At 37.5% G+C, this 26,509-nt stretch overlaps 1 long non-coding RNA gene across 2 annotated transcripts in view; it reads right to left on the bottom strand.

Moving 5' to 3' along the window:
• Window positions 1-214: 214 nt before the first annotated feature.
• The window catches only part of LOC133279268 (uncharacterized), a 53,814-nt gene continuing 27,519 nt past the window's right edge, over window positions 215-26,509 (bottom strand). The window contains exons 3-4 of one of the 2 annotated variants that reach the window (XR_009746832.1): window positions 1,743-1,862; window positions 215-575 (exon numbers count right to left, since the gene is read on the bottom strand). This is a non-coding gene — a long non-coding RNA (uncharacterized LOC133279268). The remainder of the gene's footprint in view (window positions 576-1,742; window positions 1,863-26,509) is intronic. The other variant, XR_009746833.1, reaches the window with a different exon arrangement.

Here is a 26,509-nt window from a genome sequence, read left to right on the forward strand (position 1 = left end):
AATGTTTGCACTGCAAGGATTGCAGCATATACGTACCTCATAGCTTCTCAGGTCACCTTCCTTTTGCACCCCAGGCCTCCCTCCCTACCGTCCTCCTGAACATAATATTTAGCTAAAAATATCTTAGGCAGGATTTACTGGGGTAAAATATGAAAAACTCTTTTCCTGTGTAAAAGGTCAAGAAAAATGTGGAATTAAAAAAAGAAGAAAAAAAAAATAGTTTATTTGGTGACAGTCTAGTGCAATTGTGCAGTTGCATTTTTTTATGTGATCCTTCCTTCTGTTCCAAGTCTTTCCACAGACTAAAGACACAAGATCTGGAAAATGTCCCCTCTGGAACTGCACCAAAATCTTACCTCAGTAGCTGTATCCTCGTGCCATCTTGTCTCCGATATTTTTCCTTTGATGGCCAGGGCCTGATTTTTGCCTACCTTTTGTTTTATCTTCTATAATGCTTTTGGCTCAGAACACAGTCTGTGTCCTATGGCCTTCAACTCTTTTCTTCCCACTCCATCTGGCTGGTTTTCAGTCATTTGCAGTTTTCCCTTTATAATATTTTTCTTTTCCTTCTAAAACTGAAGCAAACACAGGTTTTAAGAGGACATTATTTCTACAAAATGTTTTGCAGTCCTCTATCCTAAACTTCATTCTTCTATTGTTATGTTATGCTCTCTGCACATACATGCGCAAACATGCACACATACAATGAAAGAGTTTAACATAAACATTTTCCTAGGGTTACAGGGTGAAAGTGATCTCAGGCTGACTACGTATTTTCTATGAACTTAGCTATGTTCAGAAAACATAGAAACAAAAAAAAATTATTATTATTATTTGCATTGGTATATCAACTGGAAGATTCGTCATGAACTAGAACCATAGTTCACTAGGACCTTTAAAAGCACATGCAAAGCTAACTATCCCCCTGTTCCAAAACTGAAAAAACTTACCATAACAGTGTATTGTGAAGTACGAGCGGAACTGTTTATTTGCTTTTTTTGTAAAGTGTGGATAACTGCACACAGTAAAAGTGAACAGGTCTCTGCTGTCAACCTCATATGCTCTAACAGAGGAAACAAGGAAACCCAGAGGCATAAATGAGTAACATAAAAGAAGTTAGCAACACAGGAATAGAAAGAAGATCTCTCTACTCCAAGACCAGTGCTCAGCAAGGCTGGCTGTTCTTTCAACATTCTGTAGTTTAATCTTTTTAGAGATAATTAAAAATAATGACCTTCAGTAGTCACCTTTTCCTGGCTGTAGCGCATAGGATAAGGAAAAAGTCTTCCTTTTCATTTTTTGCTTTGTTCTGTACCCATCACCACTGTGCATATTCAAATATGAATTAAAAGCAAATTTTGATTTTAACATTGTGAGTTATTTAGCAATATTGTTTCAGATACTTGGACTGTTAACAAGTCATAACAGAGTCTAATCATTCTGCAAAATTCAGACTTCCTTTTCAGCATTAATTCATTCAATATCCCTAATACAAAGATGCAAAAATGTATTTTTAAGAAAGGAAGCCCAAAAAGCCAAAAGTACAAGCCCAAAAATTTCTGAAAACAGAAGTCTCAGATACACTAAATCTTTTTTTTTCTTTTACAACATAATTGAAGATCCTTAAAAGTAAAAACAAAAAACCAAAACACACACACAAAAGAAAAAACAACCAAAACAAAAAAACACAACCAACACTACCCCCAAAACAACAACAACCCAACTACAGAAGAAGTCCTGACCTTTTATTCTGATTCTTTAGGAGGAAGGAATTCAGTATCAAGGCAACAAAAGTGCCTACAGCCGTATCTAAAGCAATGAATCACCACTTATTCTTAGGTTCACGAGGAAAGCTTGAAAGTCTGAAAATGGCATATTTGTTAGTCCATTTTTTTTCTGCAAAGCTGAAGAAAATCCATGACTTTTTCAGCAGAGGTAAGAGTGATCAATTGCATATGTATATGTACGTGTGTCTATAGGTACACATGTAAGGGAAAAGCGCAAAATAAGTCTGCCACCCTCTTTCCTCTTACATCACCACTCTGCTGTGATCCAATCTCTCTTGTAGCACATGTAGTAAATCTGCAGAACCTTGTTAAGTAATAAATGAACAGTAGTGGCAATTCAAATTCTGCTGAGAAGAGTACACAGCAGTTTCTGTAAAGTGTTGAAGACTGGCAGAACTCCATTGATCTGAATTATTTGGGAGCCACAAGTTTCAGGGTAAAAAGGCCATGCTGAAGAATTTTAGAGTTCAGGTAGACAGATGTCAGGAAGAGCAAAAATAGTTACCATGTGTATGAAGATGTTCCTCAAACACAGATGGTAAACCTGATGTGATACAGTCTCCACCTCCTCCCCCAGATCCCAAGAAACTGCCTCAAGCACAGCACAGCCGCCAATTTCAGCTACTGCCTGTGAATAAAGCTAAATGTAGCTTACCTATCAGTCACCACCTGAAGAAAAGAAGCCTCTTGCTACTCAAGGATGTTTGAGCAGATGACATGAGTACCTTCCTAATACCTTCAAAGTTTTCTGGCTGAGCTAGAATTTAGCTAAGGGAAGGATTCTGAGGAAGCATTACACATACTTCCTTCCCCTTCTCCCCAAAACTATGCTTTGGTCTGAGCTTTAGTTGTTACTGATGTTTTTCTGAGGGTGAGTTACCCTTAAAGACCAAAGGCCTGAGGACACTATCTAGAAGTGGTAGATTATGGGATCCTGGACTCTTCCACTGCGGAAAGAGTCTGAAGAAGTAAATGACCCGAGGCAAGCATTTTGCATGTCCTGTTACTGCATGAGAAGAATATCCTGTGTTTAAAACAGGCATCCATTTCTCCTAGATTGCAATGGCTGTTCAAAGTGGCCTAGAATCTCAGCCAAAGTTGAGACACTGCAAAGGCTGGAAAGAGGAATCGCTAAAACCCAAGAGGCTCCACTTTCAGCTGACATTATTCCACTTACATACCATCCTTCCAACATTACACTTAAGAAAATTAGTACTATCCAAACCTTGATAATGGAAAGACAATCAAGCAACACTGTAGATGCTATTACAAGGTCTTCAAGGAGTGATAAATACAGCTAAGGTCTATTTGTCTGACAGTTTGGCCTGTGAATACAAGTAATACCAAACAATATACATATAACAAAGAAACACTATAGAACCCAGAATGTGTCCCTGAGGGATACCACATGACACTGAAGATACCAGAGATCAAAGCAATAATTTTTACAAAATAAGAAAAAGAGTACAATTATATCTGACAGCTGAAAGAGTCAAATGCCACATTGAAGTTCAAAAGCATCAGGCAAACACAGTAATAACCCTGCTGTCTATAAGTCCACATACACATTATTTGGATAGCTTTCAGAGAAAGAGAAAAATAAAACTGAAATTACATATATAGCTTATCTGCAGAGCTGTTTGCACTAAACTTTGACTGCAATGATAGTGCGAAGGAAAAGTTCTTGATTTTCAATGGACGTTACTTTTGCTGCCATAATTCCCTCCTACAGCAGCCGCCTTTCTTAAAAGATAAAAAGCATCTCCCACATTCGAGTAATAAAGTAGATAGGATGATCAGATAGACAATTAAAAGGAAAAAATGTGAAAGAAATAAAATCATGGAACAGACATAACAAGACAAGACATGACATTTGATGTAATCAAACCACAGTTATTCTGCTAGTTACTCCTCCACTTTACCTATCCTTCATCTGTGCACTGCCATCCTAGCTTATAAAATCTTTACCAAATGAAATTCATTTTCAGACTTGTCAAAAATGTCAGTAACAGACAAACGTCAATTTTATGAAGGTGTTGAAATGCACCAAAACATTTGAAATTTTCACAAAAGCTAGCTGGCAAATACAAAGGAATTTCCAATAAATTGGAGTTTGTAAAATTCAAGTTTAAAATACATTTTAATGTCCACATTTTATTAAGAGAACCAAATATGGTAAGTGATAGTGAAAATGGTAATTCTGAAGTATAACTGCAGAAACCCTCAGCAATCAAGTAACCCCTGCTTACAATGGCTGGTTTTGGTCAGGGGCTGCAAACACATTGTAATTATGTTATTAAACTCTTTGGGGTTTTGAATGTTGCCCAACATTGGAACAAAGACCTTTCTAAGCATTCTGGGCAAACACACAAGACAGAGAAATAAATTTGCAGGAAATCTGATCACCCAGAAAACAGACTTGTCACATGTGTTTGGCTAGAGAGAGCCTGAGATTGCGTCCTGGAACCTCCTGGGTGCAGGAGGCCCAGAGTTAAGACTCTGTTCCAAATCAGATGGAATGGAGAGCTGACTCTGAATCTCTCACATCTTGGTGGTGGCAGTGTCTCTCCACCAGACAATCTGCCCAGAACATGAGAAGTCCCTGTCATGGAAAATTTTGGGTTGGAGAAATGTGTTTTTACAGGAAGATTTTATTTTTGGCAATTTAGCATTTTTGTGAGAAAATGACCAGTTAAAAATTAAACCCAAATAGCAGAAAAAAATTATTCCATGGACGCCATCTAATTACTATATGGAGAAAATTGATTAAAAGCTAATAACAATGCTAGCACTAAACAGAGTATTTAAATTTAGGGTAAAAAATAACAGATGGAACAGAGATATATGCAGAGCTCTTACATTCATATATTCATCTACTTATGAATATATTAGCATCTGACTCACAAATAAAACATATTGAAATAGTCACAGCAACATTATCTACCAAAAAAGTCCATCATGAAATTTTTCACATGCTACTATTTATAAATGTAAGCTTGCATAAAAATCAGGTTTTTAAAAAATTATTGATTCTTTCTGTGCAATTAGGAAAAGGGAAAGACTTTTCTGGTTAGCAGATTCAGTCATGTACCACTGCCATCAATAAGACTCTTGCCATCAACTTCAATGGGAAAAGAATTATACCCTGTGTTAGCTTTCAGCAATTACATTGACATTATCAGTGATTTACTGAGTGGTATTTCAAACATGATACCATATGTCAGCTGATACCAAGCAAGTCTGAGTGAGAAAGTTCTGATCATAACCACTTGGTTAATAAATATCACAGCTATTGAGCCTCTAGAGCATTTAAACTCTGACAGCCAGGGCATCACCATAAAAAAGATCCTTGAAAACCCCTAGGAGACTCAGCTCTAAGTTCAAATGACTTCCATTTAAGTTTCCACTTCTCAAGTTGATTAAAATTCAGTACATAGCTCTGATTTGAGATCAAGCAGTTCAGCTAACAGGGAGGCTGGACATTTTCTCTTGTTGATAGGTAGAAGTGGGAAATAGTATTGCTTCCACTTTGTGATTATGTTCAACCCTTTCAGATGTGCCTACATCCTTATGAATTTAGGCTGCTGAAATATGTTTGCTTTTCTGATATACATTTCAGAGACCTTTTAGAACTGCCCCACAGATCCAGGAGGTTTTGTAGCTGCAAATTACTGCTGTCCAAACAATAGTTTAAAAAATGTATGGAAATATTTTTGTTCATCATAATTAAACTACATGTTTTGAATAGCTATGTCATTTTTATCCTGTATTGGTCCAAAGAATCTCCAGGGAATTATTTTATCCTCTCTCTTTTACATCACTTAAATGACAATAATTACAGTTATTTCTAATTCGAAGACATTTGAGAGCAGAGTTGGGCCATCTGCTCTTTAAAGAACATACACTTTCTCTTCTTCTCTCGCTTTATTTTAGTTGCAAATTATGAACATCTAACTTTACTCTTATGGACTTCATATACAGACATCTTACAAGTTGTTCAGTATTATAAGAGGTCTAGAGAGTTGGAGTTTTCTCTGTCTGTACATTAACTTCCAATAGATTTGAATTCTCTGTTAATTCCCATGAGCTCTCTTGCATTTTGACACTTTTTCCAGTATCTAAAAATATAATAACTCTTTAGCATTTAGGAAAGCAAGCTAAAAAACTCCAAAATTTCTGCCTCTTTTAAATTTAATTTTTCTTCAAATTCCCCAAATACCAAAACCAAAGTGAAAACAGGGGAAAAAAAAAGAAAACAATACCAAAGGAAAACTTAGCCAGTGTAGTATTACTACTAGTGCACACAAAAATACTAGCTATTAACTTTCATTTTAAGCAGCTTTTCTGAGTTAAAGATCTTTCAAAAGACCCTAATTTCAAACACATTTTGTTAGAAAGGGCTGTTTAGATACGAACAATAACAAAAAACAAGCTACTAAACCCACAGAAGCAGTTTAAATCGTTATATTGTCTGTTTTGAATGATGTTCATGGAGAAGGACATCATTAAGGAAAGGGCAAGGTAAATAATGAGGAGCTATCAGCTGCAGAGAAATAAAAAAACAGGATTCTACAAGCCAGGAATCATGGTGCTGCATCATTCAGTTAATGGTCTAAGAGAGCCTGAATTAACATTAGAGCTCTGGACTGAGAGATCAGAAATGCAGGAAAAAAGAGAAACTAGAACATCCAGGATAAAATCAGCTGCTGTGTGTACGGGCCAGAGGATGTTATTTGGCTGCAGGGCAACTGGTGTGGATCATCAGTTTGTACATCAGCCCATCAGCCTCATGCTGCTTAACTGTATTTTTTCAGCTGGGAAGTATTTAAGGCCACATGCTAAAGCTATTTTTTCCCCTCCCTACTAGACCTACAAGGAGGAACAGGAAGAAATTTAAGGTAAATTAAGAGTAATAGCAAGGTATTGACTTGCTAAGCTAACTTATTGAAGTCTTTTAGATCATATGAGGCTTGAAATCAGAGAGGTAGAAAGAGGGAAATGACAGACAACATACTGAAAATGAAAGATTAACTCAGAACATGAGAAGTTTGCATGGATTTTGAAGTCAGCAGTAAAACCTGTTAAGATGAACAGGTGTTGCTTTCTGATTTAGCCATGGGCAATACCTGGAGTCAAGTCATGAAATCCCTAAATACTGACTCACACGATCGTGAGACGGATTCAGCGCTTGGTGGAGAACCTGAGGGTGTGGATGAGCAATGTAGCTCTGTGAGCCCTTGCCAGCTGTTGCTGAAGGGAGGGCCGGCTCCCTCCCACTGCCCTCTCCTCGCTCTTGCGCAGGCTCTGGTATTTATCTGGCAGTGATCTGGATCAAAGAGCTAAACTTGCAGAATCTTAACGCCCCCTTCCCCTGCAGCGTGAATTGTACCGAAGAGCTAGAGCACCCTTTTGGAGGAATTCTGAAAGCTGCATGTAGGCAGTAATGACATTTTTGAAATGTGCCTCTCCCCACCACTTGGAGCGTACAAATGCTGGACTTCCATACAAGACATCTTTCCATCCTACATTTTCGGCCTAAACCCTCTGTGCTGCTGTAGTGTGAAACTGGAATGCGTGAACAGCATATTTAATTTTGCATGCCCTTCTGCTGGTTGCCCACCTTTCCAAACCTCACCCCCTGACATTTAGCAATGCTGTAATCTGGATAGCATCTAGAAGTACACTTTCCTTTGTGCTCCCCTTTTCTTTTCTCATTTATGGCTTCTATAAAGAAAATTCCTTGTCTCTGAAAAACATAACAGTGAAGTGATGCAGCCAGAGTCTGTTTGGAGGGAATCCAGCACCTTCTATAAACAGTTCAATTTCACCATATTTAACACAGTGCCTCTAAATAACAGTAATATTTTGCTTTCAAATATTATTTTGGCCTTTGCTTGATGTTCCATTTTATGTCCAGTCTCTGTTACAATGATTTTGACCTGTTATGTTCTGATCTTTCCTTCAGAAGAGATAAACTTCCAAAAATAGCTCATCTTCCCAAGACTCATTTATAATTTTACAGCAGATTAAAATTTCACTGATGAATGGGGAACTGCAGATGGAGCTAGGCCAACACTAAAATACCCAGTCTCACTTCGGTATCTTCCAAGTATTTTCTTCAACACAATGCTCTGATATTATTTCTGCCCAATGACCTCTATGTCATGATTCTGCAGTTAAAGACAATGAAATATCCAACAGTTGCATGTGACTGAAGTCAAAAGGATTACTGATATGTTTTTTGGGAACAGAATGCTGGAAGTGGCATGAAAAAAGAAGAGGGAAAAAAAAAAACAACAAAAACCACATCCCAGAAATTCTGGCTTGTGGGCAAATAGCCTATCAGTTCCTATGGAACTGAACTGGACAGTGAATGATCTTTACAACGCATGGCAGAGATCATACTTCCCCCTAGCAATTCATAGTGACCTTATAGTAAAAGGTCTAGCTTGTAATTACGTTTACACTACTGCTTATTTGGAACAATCATTATTAGTTTGAGTACAGACACTTCCTTGCCCCACAGACATCTTCACTTGTCCTGCATGTTTGTGTACCTACAGATGCTTGTCTGCCAGGAGATGTCTTGCTTAATGAGAAGTTCATTTATATGTGCTTTATAATGATTCAACAATACTGGTGTAGGAAATTATCAGTGTCAAGTGAAAAAATTACCACAGGGTAAGTAAAGTTGCAAAGATAAATTAAATTTGTTATTTTGGTTTGGTAGCTATCTGTTTGGCTATCGTTTTGCACATTGGCCCCAGTGAAAGGATATGATGAAAGAAAACTTCAATAGAGAGAGTTGTGGCAGAACAAATGATGCAGTGTAAGTGCAGTGCAATTTCACCCTCTGGTGACATGTCCACTTGCATAAATACAACAATACGACTCACTTCTCTTACTCATTCTGTAAAAGAAATACAGGTTCTCTAATAACTTGAAATACAGAGAGGTATTTTTTCCTCGCTCAGTTCATCTTGATTGCACTGAGGCAGGAGCCAGCAGCATAAGCATCACAATCATCAGAGCTGATTGGGAAGCTGCGCGTGGTGGGGAAATGGTGAGGGGCAGTGGAGGAGAGTACAATGTCTTCAGCCAGGCCAGCTGAAGCAAAAATGGACAAAGGACCTCAACCACAAACTCATGTAAAGGTTTCAGGAGAAATTTATTTTGATGCAAGACAAAATTGCACTCACTTTGCTTAGTACAGTCTTTTTTTGAAAGTTACAGAGTCTTATCATTAACACACTGCACTCAGGGTAAAGCTCCTCTTTATTCTTTTCCATATTTGCTCCTGCTCAGACAGGCAAATCTTTGCCTGTGGCCTCAAAACCATGGTCTCTGCCTTGACCCTGGAAGCACTTGCTAATCTGCCAGCACACCTTTGCCTGAATGCCTGAAAACCTCTCCCTACTTCGGTGTGCCATACTTCCAGCCTCTCTTCCAACCCCCTATAAAGCACTTGGTTGAGACAGAATTCAGAAATGAATGACTCTTGCATAAACTGCCAACCTCCATTAGCAGGCAAAGAGTTTATAAAACTCCTGCTGCCTGAAACCTGACTAGCCCTGGCTAAGCTCAGGACTCCAGAGGTGAAATGTTACCATGTTTATGCACTGAATGACCTGTCTCCTAGAAATTGTACATGTGTAAAATGTCTATAGACTACACATGTTGGGTTGAGAGAGAATACTGTAAAACATATTCTCATTTGACACAGGCAAGCAAACATCCATTGACTCCAGTAGAACTAAATCAATTTTCCTCAAGATATTTTTATTGTATTTTATACATTATGGGAGTTAAGGCCCTGTGTATGTCACCAGCAGTACTGTGGAACAGTGATTTCCTCTTCACCCACTTAAATAATTACCAACCATTTTTTCCCCCTACTTAAACATATATGCTCAGTTAGTGACTGAAAAAATTTCAAAGGTCATCTATCCTCTCCTTCCAAATTGGAACATTTGATTGGAATTGATTGCATTTTTTGCCCAGAAAAGTATATACTCCTTCCTTGCCACAGTAAAAATCATGTAAGTTTTAGAGGTAGTTGTTTAAAGGACAGATTTTCAAGAAAAGTTTTTTTTTCTTAAAAAAAAAAAGAAACCACAGGTCATTCAAAAGCTTATTTTGGCAATTATAAGATCTGTTGCCAAGACCATTGCTCCATTGCTGTGTTCCCTTCTCTCTGCCTGACCTGATAGAAATGCCTAAATAGTAAGCAGGTACTTGAAACTCGATCGACTACCAGCAGAGGTAGGTCCTTCAGGTAGCTAGAGAGGCTTTGCTAATGAGATCCTAGTTCAATCATTTACAATCATTTACTTCGGTGATCATTTTCTTATGCAAATTAGCAGACTGCTCACCACATAGAAACAGGCAACAACTCTTAAATGCATTGCCTCTCTCTTAATGAAAACATCCAGCTTCTTCTTTCTCATGAGTTTATAGAAGGTTATTTGTTTGGATTATTATAATCCACACTACTTTGATTTTCACACCACACTGGGGTTTAGAAAACAACCCTATTATCTGTAATTGCTACTGCAAAGTTCCTCCCTTCAGAGAAATACTACTAGGTTCTAATCAAAGCATGCAAAGACAAATTTGTTATATACAACATAATGAAGGCATATACAATGGCTTTTTTTTTTTTTTTTTTTTTTTTTTTAGTAAGGAAGCAAGACACCAGGGATTTCTTTACAGATATTCAAAGGAATCAGGTATGAAGTGTCTAATAAAATTGAAAGAGGAACAGCTTTCACATTTTCTATCATTCAGTTAAGATGCTAACAAGATATAACCCTCACAGGAGTTAAGTGAAAGGGACAGGGTAACAGTATTTTAAACTCTGTATTTCTTCTTCAACAGCAAGCAGGCCTTCAGCCTCCGGTGGTGGTGATGGAGGGAATAAACCAAAGAAGTTAGATCAGTAGGGAGCTTTCATCATCTCTCCTGAATTAAACACAGGAAAGAAAATAATATCCTTCCCTTCTACATTTTAAAAGAATGACAGACAGTGAAAGACTGTGAGTTAACTACGGTGTGGTAAAAGCAAATGGTTAACTGCATGCAAGTTAGTGTTAAGCCTTAATTTGCTTCTTTATCTCTGTTCTCACACTAACTGAAAGCTGCTGCTGCTGCTACCAGGCATCAAGAAGATGATTGTATTTTGTTTGATGTCATAAAAGATCAAGCTGAACTTTCCGTAGCCTCTGGCTATGTTGTTCTGTAATGCAGAGTTAATCTATGCGGAACTTGAAGGTTGAAATTATACTTTCCTCTGTTCTCAGTAAAGGTGTAAATCCTTGCAGATATTCTGACCCCCTGGGAGATCCCTCCTCAAAACACATCATAGTCTGCTGGGGATTATTTTTAGATTTTTTTTTTTTAAACCAAAGCTCCTCAGAACTCTACAAATATTTACTGGTTAATGCTTGAACAAAGACGTCAACTGCTGGAAGAGGGTAATCCTTCTCCCCAGTGTCATAAGGTGCTCACATGCCATAAAAATTTGACTTATTTTCTTCAAGCTTATTTATCATCCACCAATAACTATTTCTTGTGGTGCTTGTAATGACATCAAGCAGGACCAATTCTTGTTGTACTATGCGTTGCATATTAGAAGTTAGCCTCCAGTCACAAAGCTATTTCAAACACTGTACTATAAAATCTCATGCATTTTCATTGGACCCTGTTTCTACTTTCATAGCTCAAGCATATTTTTAAATGTCTTTTCCACTTTGTCATCTCCTAACTTTTATTACAAACTGCTAAATATGCTTCTAACACTAAGTTGCTAAGTGTGCATTCCCATCAGCTGCAGAAGTGAGTAACTTGTCACTGTGCTTTACTGCCAGGATGGATATTGTGCAATATGTCAGTTTCGACTCCATTTTCAGTTACTTGTTTTACTTATTATTTATATGCTTAATTTAGAAAGACAACTTCTATGTATTTTAACTATTCTGTCCAAGAAAGTAATTCACTTTTTTAACTCTGAAAGTGTATCTGAAAGTAAAACTCTGTTTTAAACGGAGCATGAAAAAAGGGGCAAACACATCTTCTGCAATTACGTCTGTGCTGGCAAAAGCAGTCATTAGTTTGAGCTAGTCCTGTAAAGGATATTAAGTCCTGTTTGAGAAGCATACATTAACCTTAGCCAACAATGAGCAAAAACTCTTCTTCTTACTAAGATTTTAAACAAAGAAAATGTCCTGGGTTCAGCAGCAGCAGTCATGTTTCTCCTTCTTGGTAGCTGGTGCAGTGCTGTGTTTTGACTTTCAGCTCGGGAACAGAGCTGATAGCGATGTTTTGGTTTGGCCAAGGACTTTGTGAGCCTCATGCTCTGCCAGGGAGGAGGGGAAGCCAGGAGGAAGCAGAGACAGGACACCTGACCCAAACTGACCAAAGAGGTATTCCATACCACAGCACGTCATGCCCAGGATGTAACTGGGAGTGAGCCGGTTACCAGCATTTTAAAAATGAAGTACAGAGAAATTATTGTGAAATACTGCACTGCAATAATGGCTGAATATTGGAGAATTAATGGATAAGGTCATATTTGTGCATTGATTAGCACAAAGGAGTTCAAAGTCACTGGGTTTCATCCAAATACCAGCATTAAATAAGAATAATAATGAAAGATTCATTCAGTAAGATACATATCCATCTTTATCTGAACCTCTTGAACTCATTAAACTGTAATCAAAATAACAGTAAGACCTGACTTCATTTCTTACTTCTGATTGAACCAAAGTACTTATGAAAACTAACTTTCCACAGGAGTTTAGACAATATCTCTTCAGCACTGCTCACAGCTTGGAAGTGAAAAAAAATTCTCTTTAAAGTATCAGAAGTTTAAGTCAAGATAAATTACAAATTAAAAGTTTAAGTTTAGGTGCTGTTCAAACTTGGAACAATATTTTGGTGTAGATTCTCTACCTTGACTGAATTTGAACTGGATACAGACAACTATCAGCCAGATGACAAAAATTGTTTCAGAACCTTGAAAATACAAACATACATTCAGCTTCTCAAGTTGTTTCCACTTAGTGCACTTTTAAACAAAGTGGACTTACAGGATGAATTTCACACAAATCAAAGTACCATTTTATTGCTGTTGTTAATGGAAACCCATTGGCCAAGAAGAATTTCAACTTCAGTTAGTTTTCAGATCATATATTTATATTGCAACACTCCCTCACAAATGTACATTGTAAATGTATTACATTCATGAACTAGTATTTATGAAGCAGCTGTTAAAATGCATGAGGTAAATTGCATCAAAAATTAGAGTTTTTCTTCTCTGCCATCGGGTCTACTTAGCTGACTGTCCATAGCACGAATGTCATTACATAGGCAACTACTGGAGTAAATGGGACTACTCAGCACATAGCAAAATTACAATGCTTTTAGTTTTATATCCATTCACTTGTTCAGGAGAACTACACAGATATCTGCACTCACTCTATTCATGAGTGTGTTATAGTCTGTTTTAGAGCTGCATCCTCTACTTTTCCCTAAAATGCTTGAACCCTCAAATCCTGGTGTTATAACCCACTGCCGCAAATGGCCCTGTATGCATCCAGGCACTTTCATGTCCTGCCAAAGAAGGAGGAGGCAGCCTAGTTTCAGGTGACTGGTCATACGAATACTCAGTATGCTCTGAGTCTTCTGAGGATTATCTTTCCCAGCCCAGGTGTGGGTCATGGACCTCTAACTGTCAGGGCCTGATATGAGCTTAAGACAAGGGAATTCAAACACAGCTGGAGAATGTGGGTTTCTGCGTGTTGGTGCAAGGAATGTGAATTTCCAAGAACTAACGATGGTGGGAGGAAAATAACAGGCATATTGACTGCTGACAGAAGCCACATTTATGCCAAAACTAAGAAAGAAATAGTCAAGAGCAGACATTCTTTTGAAGCTGTTACCCCTGTAAGACTGCCAGCTGAAAGGGAATACGTGATATCTAGGACACTGTAAAGCAGTGTCTCTATGGCATGCAGCTTTCAGCAAATTAACCATCTTCAATGTAGGCTATCTGTATGGTATGTGTCAACAGTGCATGTTTTTCCTCAGTCCTCCACTCTTTCAGAATTTGCATATTGTATCATCCTCCCTCTTCACAATTTAATAGCTTCATGTTGTGTGCTGATATATGTGGCAGACAGAAACAAAAATAAACAAAAAAATTCTCTGTTTTGTTCCCTCTGGAAAACAACACAAAACAAACAAAAAAACCCTATCTCAACTAATTCATTTATAAAAGTAGGACTTTCTGGCTACACAATGATTCATGGTGTTAACAAAATAAAAGAGCCAGATTTTCAGACTGTGGCTGGATTCAGCCGTGGAAGAATATAATGTATTGACCAAAAAAAAACCGAAAAAACAACAAAATTACATGATATGATTTACATCTACAGAGACACATTTCTTGCCTTCTATCTTATCAGCTCTGGCATAGTTTGCTAAAATTTTACTATTTTAATCTGGTATTACTGCTAAATATATAAAACATGTTGCTCTTATTCATGAACCAACTCTGCACAAAGTCACAAGGATTCAAAAATGTAGATGAGTGCTAAAAAAAAACAACAACAACCCGAACTGGTAGGAAGAAAAAGGAGAGAAGAGGGGAAGAAGAAGGAATGAAAAGTTATCCAAATTAGCATATGCAAATGAAACATATGGTTGAGCCGGCTTATTCCACGAGCAATATACTCATTGAGGATGACTCATAAACACATGAAGTGTAATACTTAGTGCAATCTAAAAAAACAGCAGCTCTTCAGACTGGTTTAAATGTAACATGCTTATACTGAAATGAAAGAAACCAACTTAGAGTTCTTTGTATTTGTCATAAATATATACTACATACATATATGTGCTATATATGCTATCTCTTTTTCCTTCTCCCTTCCTTTTTAAGGAAAAGAAGCAGTAGCTGTAACCACACTGTGATCCACTAACTCTTCTCTAGCCTGCAGAAACTTTGAGTTACTTCTTTGATTAAATATTAAATTTTAAAATGAGATGATGTATGAGTACATACACAAGTTCACAAAGTGGAAAGCGGTTTATATTGATAAAATCAGCATTACTGAGATAGAATAATATCAAAGATCTATGCAGAGTTCTTTAATCTGTCCAAAAATCAAACCATCATGAAATTATTTGGTGAAACAGTAAAGTTTGGAAAATCTTCCCCCCTCTACAGAAAAACTCAATCTCTCAGCTGAATCTAAAAACCTGTGGTCCATAACTGCCTAAGTAAAGTCAACAAGATGCTAGGTATTAACTACTGGATTTTAGGCAATAGCTGTCATCCTAATATAATGCCAGGACACGGTTAGGCTGTAAAACCAAAACTTGACATTAGGATATTTTTCTAAACCTCACAATGTAGACATATGTTTACACTTAAGTCACCAAAACACGGAGCAGAGAACACTTTCTACACTACAACAAAAGGCCCACAAGGGGAAAGAGGTTGCACCTGATTTCTAAGTGATACCTGGACCAAGTCCTTCCTTCTGTGGAAAAGGCAAACAAGGTCCATCAGATGGGCTTTTTTTGGGATGGACAGACTCTGGAGAACATCTGCCTCTCAGTCTTTATCCACTCATCTCCCATAGCCCAGATGGAAGGGGCTGGGACAGCATGCAGGGAGGGCATTCAGCTAGTTGCATTGTACTTGCTGATCAAGGAGCCATTCGCCCCTTTCCTCCATGTGGAAATGTCCACTGGGCCTATCAACTGTAATTGGAGTATCTGCTGATTTGAATAATCTAATTAGCTACTCTTTTCAGATTTCCTGCTAAGGAGAGCAAAGACCTTTGCTTAACCTTTCACTTTCACAATTTAATCCATGATTAAAATAAAGCTACGCAGCGACTTCTCTACCCTTCACCAGTCTCTTTTCTCCCTCCCCAAATGTTAATTTTATTCCATAATTGTTGGTATCTACCCTTACCTTGAAAGCTAAAAGGAATGCAATCTCATTGATCATTTGTCTTGCTACCAGGAAGTGCACAGAGATAAAGGGAAAGAATAACAGAATAAACTCGTAGGATACAAACATATATCACCCCCAGAGAAGAGATTTAAATCACCCAGGTAGGTAAACTTCAACACAGTGTCCTTAGAATTGAGATGCAATACAAGGAATTATAAATTCTTGAAAAAATTATTGTATTCAAACTAAATACAAATTAAGCTCATTCTGCAAACTGCTTATATTAAAAAACAATTACAAGCACTTGAAATGCTTATCACAAGACAGTGATGGTCCTTTTGATGCTCTCTTCAAATTACAGAATTAGAGGTCTGGGGACAGAGAATAGCCTTTCAAAGAGAAAAGGATTCAAAATTGCTGTTTTGTTCTAACTGTGAAGAAATCTTAGACCCGATTTTCACCAAAAGACTGTAACAAAGGGAATAGAAGTGGAACGTAGGTGTGATAAAACTGCATTCTTATGACAAAACCATGTAGTCCTGTCTTCACAGTGAATAAAGAGCATTAAAAGATTAGTGCTTGATAGAACATTACAAATCCTCCATCCATGAAGCAAACTGTAGCATAGATACCACAATGCCGTGGCTTAAGAGAGATTGAACCCCTTTACATGTTATAATGCATCCTTACAGAGGTGAATTCAAATGAGATACTTTCCTTCAATGCTTTATGAAACCAGGCAGTATAAAGTATGAATAGTGGTATTATTAAATTAACATAGCAAAGTACTCAACAGCTCAACAGTAGCAACTATTTTTGTTATTAGAAACGGGTGTTTCAATATTCCATGGAAAGGTTGTTGAAACATCTTAAGCTACTGCCTACTACAGGGCCAAATTCTCTATTTGTTTGCAGCTACAATTATTTTCAGCAAGATGGAGAGTTGGCCCCTCTGAAGTTTGATAACTTTTTTCAAATCTCATGTCTGCCTGGTCCTTGGCACACACAGAAAACATAATTAGTATTTTTAATTCTCGGTTGGCTGGCAGACTTTGGAGACCACAAACAAATAAAAAATGTTTTCAATAAAATACATTCTCCTAGCCAATTCTGGATGCTAGAGTAAAGAAGATGAGTATGAGAAACAAATTTATTCAGGGTCCCTTAAGGTTTATCTGTTGCGCATTTTACTGTTGTGTATTTTAATTTATTTGATCTTCCATAAGTTTCTGACTACTATCTTACTTTTTTCAAGGTATGGAAAGGTTACTTTAAATATAGTTACATGCATACCCATTTGTGCACAAAAATTCACTATCTTTCTCTTTTTTTTTTTTTTTATCCCTGTCTGCCATTTGTCTTATTATGAAGCAGAAGAAGGAACCAGTTTGTCTCAGCATATCTCAGAAACAGTGCTTCATTTTTGCACCCAGGAGTAAGTGAAGACTGTTAGTATTCCATAACAAAAGTGTTGATAAGTCTCTTGCAGCAATCTAGATTTGTGAGACTAAATTATTCTGTGTTGGTACTTAAAAATACTTATGACAGTTTGGCAGCTGCTTGATTTGGCCAATAACCAAACTCCAGTAATGTGTAACATCAGAATAAAGTGATGTTTGCAATTCCTGTCAAGGTCACTGAAGCTCTACAGGATTTATAGAAAAAACTCTCCATATACCTGCTTTAATCTTTACTAATTGTAGGGCTGCTCAGCTGCTTACAATATGTGCTAAGAAGAAGAGGCAGAGAGTCCATAATGAGATCTACAGGAAAAGAATGCTGTTCTTAACATGTCTGTTTGCCATTACTGGCCCTTTAATTTGTTAAAAACAAGTTTGTTTCTGGATCCTTCTTGGGTATATGAACATGTCTGAGGAGCAAATAAGAATATAGGAAAACCCCATGTGTGGGTCCACGCATTGTTTCTTCTCCACCAGCTGTAGAACTTAAAGTCTTAAATCCATCTTGAGCTAGACAAGAAGCAGTGGGAAGGAGCATGGACCACAGTATTGCTGTCTCCGCTGGCCAGCTGCAGAGGAGAACAGGACGCATGCTGCCCTGGACACTGAAGAGCTTATGGGTGGCTGGTGCATTGAGAAACACACCAATCCAGCTCCTTACAAAAAGCCAGGAGTTAGTGCTACGTGCCATACAGAGTATTTGTTGAAAGGCACAATCTTCTACTTTTTTTACATTCTTGACATTTCCTCAAGAAACACTGAACAATAAACTCTGTAAATTACAGACACATCCAGAATCATGCCAAAGGTAAGAGATTCCCAAACCTATTTCCTCTGACTCACAAATCTGCACACATGTAATGAACACCTCTGGTGCTACAAGGCATTTATCTCTATCTACTCTACCCCTGCCATCTGATTATTTCCTAAATATTTCAAACTACAAATAAGAGTCTATTGTTTACTCTCTTTATCCCTTTTTCTTTTTCTGCAGCAGGCAGTAAGAGAAATGGCTTAATTAGAAGAAATATTTTGTATTGTATTGGTGTATGCATGTGCTAATATATACATCCAAAAAATGTAGTTTATTGATTCAGGTAAAAATACATGCATACTTCACATAGATTCAAATTTATAGATTATATAGATTTAGACAGATATAGAATACATATACATGTATGGGGAAAGTGAATTTGAAAAAAAAACAACTGTAAATTCATGTGAATTCGTTACAGAAAATTGAATCAGTTCTGCATTTAGAGCAGGTATGCATGGGACAAAGCAGCACTATGTACATATACCTCAGCAAGGACAGTACATGGCATAGAGCCAGTAGTGAGACTCTACAGGGATGTTAGCCTGTGTTTGAGAAACAGGGTAGTAATTTTGCTGCAGTGATTTTCCTAGGCTGAGCTGACTATGAGTCACAGGAACTCCTACCCCAAAGGTAGTTGTCATGAAACAGCTACAGTTTTCTAACCCTGAACTGGTTTAGCATGTGCATACACCATGGATATACTCCAGTACTGGAGTCCACAGATATTTTTATATGGGTTAAAAGTAAATTCAGCAGCCCAGCTCTCAGAAAAGCTCTTGGTTTAGTGGTTAAACCAACACTGGTGATGCCAAAGCACTTCACTGATGATTCCAGTGGAGGGATGTTGCAGTGTTGCAAGGAGTGCTTCCTGTATGGGGCAAATATGCAGTGAGGCAGGACCTATGCCACATCTTTCTACCTCAGTGTCTGATCTAAAGCAGTTTGAAAGACATGAATAAAAAGACAGGTTTTATCTTTATTCTTAAGACAGGAGTTTTATAGCAGTGTGACCTGAAGACAAATAAATCTTTAAATATGAATAAGGCTTCAAATGAAAGCAAAGGAATACAAATCAGAAAACAAAAGTATGGACAAAGTACCTGGAAACCTTCCTGCTTTGAAAAGCCAAATACATGATATAAGCCTTTTTTTAGAATTCTCCCTAGCTTAAAACTTACAAAAACTACTTCTGCATTGCAAATGAGGGAGTAGGCTAGGTCGAACTGTAGATTCAGACTTGAATAAATTTATATCACTTTATCTATTTGCTGTATTGAACACAAATGTATGTTGCCTCATTTGTCCTGCCTTCAGTAAGGGCTGAGTCAACCTGTGTTCTCAGTCCAAACATGATTAGGATACTGCCATTCACATTACTGCCAAATGAACTCAAATTTCTTTGGCTCATCTGAATTGATATAAATTTGAGGAGTTTTAGCATTAAAAAAAGAAAGAAAAAAAGGAAAGGGAAAGGGAAAGGAAAGGAAAGGAAAGGAAAGGAAAGGAAAGGAAAGGAAAGGAAAGGAAAAAAGTAAAAGCAAAAAAGAAAAGAGAAAAGGAAAGAAAAGAATAAAGAAAAGAATAAAGAAAAGAAAAGATTAGCTGCTGTTTTGTGACCTAGGCATGGTTTCCTTTACGTTTCTGGGTGAATGTGTGCGATTGTGGCAAGGACTAAACAGTCATCTTCCATCATATTTGCTTAGTGGGTCAGACTTGTATCTGATCCTGAAACACGGCTGTTCTGATTGCACATGGTGTGGTGTTTCTAACGCATGACTGAATGCCTGCTTTGTTCATCTTTTCCCTGTTAGCAGCCTGTTTTGTTGTTAACTCTTTCCCAATAAGATATGTGTCAAGTCCTATCTTAGAGGAAAGGGTGAAGTCAACCAGATAGTTATTGCAGTTACAGTTCAGTCACATTTAGGTGTTCAGCACCTTGTTGACTCAGTTGCAGTAGTATAGATTTTCCCACACCGTTTACTTGACACTTGTGAGTCCAGTCTGTACCAACTTCTATTGTATTAAGCAAACACTCCTCCTGCACTAAAATTCCACTCATTGTTAGCACTAAAGCAACAGGATTTTCTCCAGTTTGCAGACAGCAGAACCTATTGTTATAAGAAAACTCTCTCAAGATGGAATCTGAAAAGAATCATATGACCCAGAAAAAGATTAGCCTTCAGGAAGTCTTTGGGCTTTACCATTTTGTGAAGGCATCCCCAGAGAGAGGAGAAAATAATAAAGTAAAACATATTTCTGGACTGAAGCCTGTTCCAAAATAGATTATAGATACTTTCAATTGTGTGAAAAAAGAACATGTAGTGGTTACTAAATCAGACTATGACTTAGCAAGGGAGATTGTGGTGTTTTGACACAAGTGAGGTCAATAAACTTTAATAAAAGAACATTTTTACTAAGGGGAGGAAACAAAATCATCTTTGTGAAAATTACTGTAGTTTTTAAAATACAAGGCAGTTACATCACATACTGTTACACACTCAACCACTGCTCTTAAATGGTCATTGGCAATTCCTTTTCAGAGGAGATTTTAGTTGTTTTAAGTTAGTTTCCATTTTCTCCAGCACATAAAGTGGATGTATTGTCATTCATTTTTTTGTAGTCATACTCCTGAATCTGAAGTCTGATCAAAGTATCTAAATACTTTGGCAGACTGTTCTGGTAAGGCAAAGATAAGATGTCTTTATACTGTAAGGATATTTTTCTCACTGATAGAGATCAATACTGGAAGTTAAACAGCTCTATATTGACTAATATATTTTAAATATGAATTATAAGTATAAATAAACAGAGCTATATCAGCAATTGTGGAGAAAGAAAAGTCTACCTTTGTGTAAAGAAAATACATACTTTTTCTTGGGTAGAGACAAAAAATCATATGTGTCTACAACACAGAGTATCTGTTGTACCTCCAATATAATTAACTTTATATCAACATCAGTACTTCCTGGAAGCAGCTACTGGTAGCCATAAGAAGCACAAAAGTAAAAAATGTGGCACCCAGGCATTTCCATGAGCTAAAGGCTTGGGATGGAGCATGCTGCCCCAAAGAGAAACCTAGAGACCAGCCACCAGCCTCCTTTACTGTCACCCCAGCAGGCAGCACTACCCACCACAGAGACATGTGCTGGAAAGAGGAGAGGCAGCACCAGCTGTATGTAGTAAAAAGGCTCATCATCTAGAGCTCCAGCATGGCTTTTCCTCCTCATTCAGCATCTACAGACAGCTCTTTGCCTGCCTTTGTGCCTGGCTTTGTGCCAGGCTCTTGTGTTGGCCAGCCCTCCCGGAGCAGGTGGCACGGTGGCAGGTCCTTGGCCACTCTTTTGCTGAGCCCTGGTAGAAGGAACCATGCAGAGCTCCTCAGCACCAGCAAATTGGATGTTATTGTCCCAGTGAGGCTGTCAAAACAACTCAAAGAAACCAAGCCAAGCTAAATAGGAGCATGGGGAGCTGAGGAGTGCAGCCCTCTTCACGCTGCTGGTTCTTTCTTCCACCCACATGGCTTTTCCTAAGGCAGGTACCATACCAAAAGCTGCTCCTCCAGGAGCTCTTTAAGCGAGAAATAGGCAATAACCAGAAGTATTGTTATGGCTCTCCATCTAGTAAGTTAACACAAGCAAAGATAAAATTATTTAAGGGAAGAAGCAAAGGTCAGATTGCACACTCTCTCTCTCTCTCTCTCTCTCTCACTTCCCTAGGTTTAACGCCGATTTCCACCACTGTGCGTGTGCAGTAACATCTTACAGTGGGAAAATGTTCTTTGAATTACTTTTTTTTTCCTCTGAGAATCTACTTAGAGAATCAACTAACACATGCCAGAGGAAAGTTGCTGCACTTGTATGTGTACTCTCACTTATCTTGTGCATGCATGTGCCCCCAGCTTCTGGTCACCCTTTCAGGCAGAAGAGGTGTGTGGTGTGAAGTCCCCAGGCGCCATCTGGCCCATGTGCAGCCTCCTTTTTTTCCCAGTGGCCAAGGAGGAGGACACACTTTGCACCTACCAGTTAGAACAGCTTTGGCTGGTACTTAAACTTCTAGATATAAATGATACTTTATCTTTTACTCTTTGAAATCCTACCTGAAGCCTGAAGCCTCTTTTAGGGCAACTGTGTTCATTTTTAACCTTATAAATAATTTTATATTACTCACCAAAAGGTAGGAATCCAATTTTCTTATACCACTATTCTGAAGGTATTCAAAATGATTCACATAATAAATCTTGTTGAAGGATACATGCCTGGGGTGTGGTGAAGATACACAGGAGCCAGCAGAGTGAAAGGAAATGTAGCTAAAATAAGCAGATGGGTGGACAGATGGGCATGAAATAAAGAAATAATATTATTCTGCAAAATAGATAATAAAAGTCCCAGGAAGAAAAAAAGATGAAAAATGATGGTCAAAATACAAAGAATGAGATGGTTTACTCAGTATGCTAGCAGGGATTCAAGGTTTCTGCTGCATTGAAAAAAGAAAGGGGGGGGAGGAAAGAGTCTCGATCCCCAATTTTACTGTTACTCAAATTTGTTAATGTAAAAAAACATATTTCCAGGCTACAACAGTTGTGAATGGATACATTTTTTGCTAATTAAGGATTAGACAAATCTGTCTGAAATTAATGAAAAGCTTTGACTTCTCTAGGCATAGGTTGTGGTCTTGAAGGGACTGAGACACTGAACTCAGTGTGGGGGTTCATATATTCAACAGCTGTAAAATTCACATGATTTATTACAGTGCCCCAATGTGAAAAATAGGTCCCCTGTCCATATAGTGGAGGGGTTGTATCCTACCTGGATTTGCAGCTATCTGTGGGCCCAGACTTGCCTCTTTCTGTGGAAGCTCACATGACAGATTTGATGCCCCGAAAGGATCAGCTAAGTTTAGCTAAAGAATTTGAGAGTAGCTATAATTCTTTAATAAGAATACATTAAATATAGTCTAAGAATATATAATCTAAGTATTTTTATGGACAAAGAGCTCCATTTTTCATCCTTTTAAATACAACATTAGGTAAAGAAAGAAACTTCCACAGAAACACTGGGATTTATGAAAAAATGGTGGATCCCTTGTGTATGATATAGAGTTACTTTAAATGAAAAATACATTCATAACTCTTCTTGATCTAATTTTCACTTTTGCTGGCCAAAGGAGCTCAAGGACTTTTCAAATCAGCGTATAAAATATATTTCAAAATAAAATAGACTTGCTTATGACAAATGGGAATAAATTTGGGAAGCTCTTGGGATCTCTGAAAGAATGTAATAACTGTGTCCATTTCTACCTGATTCCATTGTTTGGGTTTTATGGTGTGGTTATGCAACAACTCATAATCTAAAATCACCAACAGTAATGAATTGTACGGTTAAATGAAGCAACCCAAAACCCTTACCCCACCCAAAAACATCTAAGAAATTTGAACATTACAGAATATTGCTAGACTCATGCCTGTACACTCTTCTGTTTAAATCACAGGGCAAATGGATGTACAGCCAAGGTAGTATTTAGCAAGCTTGCATATGTTATTAGTGCTTTGCTGAGCCACAGCTTAATAAGTACTCACCTTAGGATTGCTGGCACTTTACCCTCATATTATTTCCTCTAATAATAGATAAAAAGAGGAACAGCTCTTTTGTTTGACACTACTAAGCATGTTGCTGCATTTCCTTTCATTTAACTAATATTTTGGTGAGTAAAACTGAGGAAAATTTGCCTTATTTTCCTCCATTCAGGCAGGACGAAGTATATGAGTGGAGTTAAATACAAGTATTGTAAATGCAAGAAATGTACTAAACGTATGTGGGGAATATGGTAAATTAAATAATGTATTTAGTTACATATTTTTTTAATTTTGTTTAAGTTGTTTGGACCTGAAGTAGCGCTTTTGCCTAAAAGCTTGCCTAATTTTTCCAATTACACAATATTACTTAAGAGAATATATTACCTCTCTGCATAAGTCTTACCCAGGCAGTGTTCATGGCTACAGCAACCTATTCCTTCCTGGTGCAAATGTGTTTTAACAATCCAGCCTTAACTGGAACACACATGTCCATCAAAAAATTTATCATAACAAAAACTATGAAACTGCCTGCAGGAGACAGGAGATGTCATGTCTCCTGGCAGTTAATTTCTCATGTCATTCACAATGACATATAGAGTAGCAGTGAGTCCAGCTAAAACCTTTCCAAGCCCCTTCTTATGGAGTAAATCAAACATTTTCATTCAAATAAACTCCTGAAATTTATTTTTTGATTTTGGATTACAAAGCTCCTAGTGCTCCTAAATATGATCAGAAACAAAGTGGCCAGATGAAAGAGATGCCTAAGCTTTGCTGGAAATCAGAGGTCTACAGAAAGTCACCTACAAAGTGTTCTTACAATGTAGGTATGAGCTTATACTCGCTTATATAACATTACGTTCATACAGTTGTGGTGCCTTTTGTGTGTTATCTTCGTGATTACAGCATTTACCCAGAGAAGAGGAAAACAACTTGAAAAAGGTTTGAGCATGCACCCCAGCATACTAACCAAACCATCAGCAGTGAAGTACACTGTGTGAGAACTAATTCATCTTCACAGCTGTTGTGGAAGCAACCTGTGGATTACTGTAACATATGAGAAAATGTTTTGGTTCTTTTGAAATACACAGATTCTGTGCGCAAGATTTCTAAACTAATACCCTGCTGAATAAAAATAAAAATAATTAATAAAAAATAATAAAACAAAAAATCAGTGAAGTTGAATTTTCTGTAACATGTCTTATATTTGGGATGTTTACCAAAATAAGAATAGAATCCAACTCAGCTTATGGTTTTGCAAGACTGATCTTTGCTCTGCCTACAATGTAAAACCATGACCCTGCAAAGAAGAGGTCTGCGTGCTTACTATTAGGTCCATAAATGTCAAAGGTTTTATTCATGGTGTGCATAGATATGCAAATGCACAGCCCTTTTCAGGCTTAGAGACTAAACTAGTAACATTCATGGTTACCTTTGTGTTTATTTTTGCACTTCACTTAGATTACTTATAACTTTTTTTTCCTTTTTTTTCTTTTTTTTTTCTTTTTTTAATAATTTTGCATCAGATAATTTCCGTCTGTCTTGGCAGATATACAGATCTGTCAGGTATTATCCAGAGGCTTGAGGGAGATTTGCATAGAGCTGGAAGGAGACGAGGAAAAGATAGACTAGCTTTTTTTGTTCTCTCATTTTACATTCTGCACATTTTCATCTTTTGTTTTTTTCTTAATGACTTCTTTTGCTTTTCCATTCTTTCAGTCACTGCTTGTGGAACTTGATTTCTTCATTTTCCCAGTCACCCCTGTCCTTCTATGAAATCAACACTCTTTGCTCTCTCTGTAGCATATGGTCAGAGACAGATACATATGGTGATAAGGAACTCTCAAGGAAACAGTCGTATAATAAAGGGGGGAATGAACAATTCATTGCTAAACTTCCATCTAAGCTAAATCACTTCAAAAGCAAGAGGAATGGACCAGTAGAAAATGACATAATGATGTAATCTGTCACAGTGTGTTATGAAAATAAGGTTGGACTGGGGGAGATAAGTAGGCTGCATGTAAGGTGCATAATAGTGCTCCCTTTGAGCAGGCACGTGGATAGGTTTTGTTCCTTGGACAAAGAAAAGGAAGAAAGATCATGCTCAGCATCAGAGAAATCCTAAATGTGGGGGATTGGTACCCAAGGCAAAGGATTGACCATACAAAATATGTCTTGAGAAATATTTCCCTTAACAAATGCTTTCCTGCTTTCACTTCCAGCAATCTATGCTGCTATAGAAATCTTTTGTTTGATAACAACAGCTTGTGCTACACTGTCCCACAAGTTTGACTTCCTCAAGGCTAAATTTCCCTTACATCCTGGCTTAGCTCTGAACTGTTCACAAGGAATCAAAAGGCCTAACAGGTCTGTACTCCAAAAAAAATCCTTACTAAAATGGTGAAGGGACAACATAACAGATGAGTATACACATGCACATTATAATCTATGTTTTTTTAATCTTTAGCTGTAGCAGTATAAAGTCTTATCCCAGTAATGATAGTGGTGTAAAACTAGTGTTTGTCATTCTTCCATTAAGGCGATTTTCTTCTGTAAAAATGGCTGTAAAACCAAAATGTAAAATCAAAGCTCAGTGGTTTGCTTATGTTATCATGCAAAAACTTTTACCACTTCATGGTACTATTTACAATTGTGCACCTTTACTAATGCACAGAATTTATTGATATATGATTTACCTAAAGATGGATATGTCCTCACTCCTTCCTCTGACTCACCCAGCTACATCAGTGATCACCTCTGAAAATACCATATTTATGTGACCTATTTACCACAATATGGGAGAATGGTATGGTGTTCTGCTATTCACATGATTTTACTTTTCTGTGCTGATTTACAGACAAGAAACATGTTACCATGTAATTTTCACAATCAAGAGTAATCTTCTCTGTC

The sequence above is a fragment of the Pezoporus flaviventris genome, unplaced genomic scaffold (genome assembly GCF_033815535.1).
Source record: "Pezoporus flaviventris isolate CSIRO_AGI_PZ_B2104156 unplaced genomic scaffold, CSIRO_AGI_Pfla_v1 ptg000072l, whole genome shotgun sequence".
NCBI classification, from domain to species: Eukaryota; Metazoa; Chordata; class Aves; order Psittaciformes; family Psittacidae; genus Pezoporus; species Pezoporus flaviventris.